Genomic DNA, 4,277 nt, shown 5'->3' with positions numbered 1-4,277 from the left:
CTCACACAAATCAAACTTGCATACAGACACATTTAACACAACACTCAAATTCTCCAAATTAACCACTGTTGATCAGATCTAACAGATACCATTCACTCCAGTGTTCCAGGTGTGCACGCTCCAAGTTCATGGTCTTCACTCTGGACCATAATTAGATGAATCAGCTTTGCAAGTGCAGGGCTGGATTAATCTATCCAGTCACTCATTGATACAAAACGGTAGGAAGCAACTATAGACCCCTACACTTGAATGTCGTAAGAAGGTTTTTATTCTTGTCAAAATATATCTTTTTTTAAATACATGCAGTAGACATTATTTCCACTACATTCCTGCAACACAAAGTTAGTGTAAGGCAAAAAAAGATGTTTTCTTTCCACTGATGCGGGTAAGTAAAGTCTACCTACACTCATATGTGAAATGTTTCCGATGAGATCCTCATGATTAGCAACAGAGAGACCTGGCCAATCATCCACCATCATTTCCTGTAAGCGTAAGGGGTGCAGGCATCTACGGCTTAGGGCGTGAGAGCCGACTGAAGATAAACAACCGCAAACTAGCTAGACTCTTTAGTCGCATGACACTACACTTCATAAAACAAACATTTCCTTTGTGTCATAGTGGCTCACAATGAAGTAGATAGAATCAATGCAAAATATAACTGTATATGTGCTAATATGCTAGCTGCACAAAACATTGAATCCAGGTGAATGCTGTGACCCCTTATTGACTTCACTTGTTACATCCATTTCAATCAGTGTAGATGAAGGGAGACAGGTTAAAGAATGATTTTTAAACTTTGACATGGATTGGGACATGGATTGTGTGTGTGCCATTCAGAGGGTGAATGGGCAAGACAACAGTTTCCTGTGTGTATCAAGAATGGTCCAACACCCAAAGAACATCCAGCCAACTTGACACTACTGTGGCCAGCATCCCTGTGGAACGCTTTCGACACCTTGTAGTCCATAACCCATAACCCCTGTTCTGAGGGCAAAAGGGGGTGCAACTCAATATTAGGATGGTGTTTTGTACACTCAGTGTATATACAGGCAGCATAAACATTGTGAGGAGGAAGAACTTGGCATCTGCAAGCATTGATACCATTTTACAACGGTTTATCAACACAGCTATGTGCAAGTTGATTTTCAGTACAGCAAACATCTTAAAGTCGTTACAAAGATCTTCCTATCTTTATATCTCTATTTTCCAGAGCAATTATTACCGCTAGTTACAGTAATTCTAAACTATAGTTTTAACTAAATCATAATATCCCACTTTTTACACATCAAGCTAAAATAAGAAGCTCTTTAAGTCTAAGCTAAGAACTACAGAGCCTTCTCCCCTCCTCTTTGATGGCAGGGTGAGCTGAGGCCTGCTGGTCCAGGGCATCAGAGGGGTCCTAGAGAACAGGTGTGGTCTGGTGAGAGGATAGTCTACCCAGTGTGTAGCGTAGATATCTCTGCTGCGGGTTGCCTCGCTAAGGGGCTGTCAGGGGGGAAAATAAAGGCTTTAGGTGACTGATATAGCTATTTGTTGTTGTTAATTAAGTCAGATTCACAGATCAGTTGAAGTCAGATTCACAGATCAGTTGAAGCCAGTTTGACAGATCAGTTTAAGTCAGATTCACAGACAAGTTTAAGTCAGATTCACAGATCAGTTTCCATTGCAACACCACACTTTTTATGCATCTTCACCAGAAGTATTGTGAATAGCTAGCCTAGACCATCTCCCTAAAATACTGACAGACATTAGCTAACCATGAGATGTGGAATGAAGAATAGGTAGGAGATTCGGATGGAATAAAAGCACAAAATACAGATGGAGAGATAGACAAGAGGTAGTTGTCGACAGCCTACCTCATAATCAGGACTTGGCACCACTGGTGGACCACGGCCTGCTGAGCGGGACGTCGCTAAGGGGAAAACCAAATATAAATTAGTATAAATTAATAAATAAATAAACTATTCGCTGTACCGATAAGAAATTATCAATACTATGCCATAGGGAATTGACATTTTTATGATCTGTGAATACTTTGCTGTTGAGTAGTCCTGGTTATGGTCAAATTAAATAGTTGAGATCGCTCCTTATCACCAAGCGCCACTGTTGGCTGATGGATAATCAGATGGTAACAGCATTACGTTTTTGGGGTGCAGCAGGTCCAGACTTCTTCTGAGCCCAGCTATACATAATGAAGGTGACCCTTCCTGTCACCAGCAGGTCCCCAACAATAACCCCGGTAACCAGAGTCGCATCCAGCTCAACGCAGTTCTCACACACTGCAACACCAAAAACAATACAGATAGGGTTAGTAGTCAAATTTTGTTAAAACATGGGAAGGGTGTATGAAGGGAAGAAGGAAAAAGATGTGTCAGTGGATGTAAATATTTTGGGGGCATTTCTTACCTTATCCTTTGATGTATAACTGATAAATTACAGTTGAAGAATTGCAGTAATACTGTCCTTTAACGTTTTCACAATGTCATTTATGATTCCTTTGCTTTTATCACTCTTATTTAATGTAAATGAGGAGTCATCTTTTTTCTTTAATTCACCCCCGGGACATGTCATAGTAACAATGCTTCTCAAGAAGGATACAGACCCTGAAACAAAAAACAATTGACATTTCCACATACTCTTTACATTTATTTATTTAATGCATACGAAAAAGTATTTACTTCACAGCTAACTTTTTTTTTATTAACTAACATTGAATAATTGAATTGACACCAAACAAGACATTCAACATTACAGTTTTTCTCAATCACGTACAAGCAGTTGTTTGTGACAATGTTGTCGATTTTCAAAACAGAGTCCACAAGACACAGAACTCTATGGCCTGTTGGAAAACAGTCAATGTAGTTGCCTTCTCAAAACATATACAGTACATTTATCAAAACTATATTATACCGTCAAAATTGCAAATACATTTATCAAAAGAACACGACTGCCTGCAAAAAGATAGACACAGCTATACATATCTCTTGATTCCAAGCAGACAAAACAGAAAGTTAGTCTGTCTTTAAAAAAATCCCAGTTATAGATACATTTTCTTTGCAGTCACTTAATCATGATGATAAAATATTTGAGTACAACTTTCCAAAAGTGCAGAATTATGGGGAATTATTCTCCTTTGACACATATTTCTCCAAACAATTTCATACACAAAATATTATTCCTGATAAAAAAAATGCACATTGTGTGCAGGATTCGTTCATTGGTATCATCACAATCCAATTCCATGTATTCAATACAAAGGTTGGTTTGCTTATAGTTTTGTAGACTTTTCATTGGTGCACCGAAACACAATCCACAATAGAAATAAGGGAGGTTGAGGACAATGGAGGAACATACCTGATATGAATGTATAGGCCTAAATCCACATTAAAGCAAAGCTCTGTAATGGAAGGACACAATGTTGGCTATGATGATTTAGGAGTAACCCAAAGTTACGTAAAAGTAACCCAACTTCATTGTCTGCAATATTGTGAAAAATCATAACAGTTACACAGTCCCCATTGCCTAGATCTTTCCATATATTGTACATGGTATGACACTGGTGTAAAACTGTTGTGCAGTAGTAGTTACTGATTGCAGGAAACATTTATCTTCTGATGAAAACAATGTGTTAATATTCTTGAACTGAACACTTGACAGTGAGTTTTGTATTCACTGATGACATTTGTATTTAAAGTTTTGAAAAAGGTGGTGTAAGATATGCAAGTTAGGTACTAAGGCAATAAAATGATCAGAAGTTCTGTAAATGTATTTGAGCATTTGATCATTGATGTTCTGCTATGGATACGTTTCAACACAGATCCCAGAATTGCTTGTACACTATTGAGAAGAACTGTAAATACTTTCAATATATAACTAAACCATATATTTTTTAATTTAATACAATCAATCTCTACATTGTAATAAATGTAAATATAGGACAACTGATTTGAAAAAAGAAAACCATAGAAACCATCTCAACCTGATTTTTGTCCCTGCACAGCAGTAATGGCGACCATGAAGAAGATGAGCACACCACTCATGTTAACTCTGTTCATGTCTTCTTTGTCTCTCAAGGTAAGTCAAGTGTATTTTTATTATTGTATTCTGTCTGAATTTAAGTGCTGGAGATCTACAGTACTTCTTATGTGAATATAGTCTGAAAATGTTGTGTTTAGAAAAGTCAATAGTTCTCTCAAAGCCCGCAATCTCTTTGCCTCTCTCTCTCTCTCTCTTTGCCTCTCTCTCTCTCTATCTATCTAACAGGAAGACATTTTTTC

At 37.6% G+C, this 4,277-nt stretch overlaps 1 long non-coding RNA gene across 1 annotated transcript; it reads right to left on the bottom strand.

The window, feature by feature from the left end:
- Positions 1–1,401: 1,401 nt before the first annotated feature.
- On the bottom strand, positions 1,402–3,973 carry LOC115206076 (uncharacterized). The gene is made up of 3 exons (XR_003880738.1): positions 2,407–3,973; positions 1,857–2,279; positions 1,402–1,485 (listed from the first exon to the last, which is right to left on the bottom strand). It is a non-coding gene; the product is annotated as an uncharacterized LOC115206076 (long non-coding RNA).
- Positions 3,974–4,277: the final 304 nt, after the last annotated feature.

Source organism: Salmo trutta, chromosome 13, assembly GCF_901001165.1.
Source record: "Salmo trutta chromosome 13, fSalTru1.1, whole genome shotgun sequence".
NCBI classification, from domain to species: domain Eukaryota; kingdom Metazoa; phylum Chordata; class Actinopteri; order Salmoniformes; family Salmonidae; genus Salmo; species Salmo trutta.
This window is presented reverse-complemented; position numbering and strand designations above follow the sequence as displayed.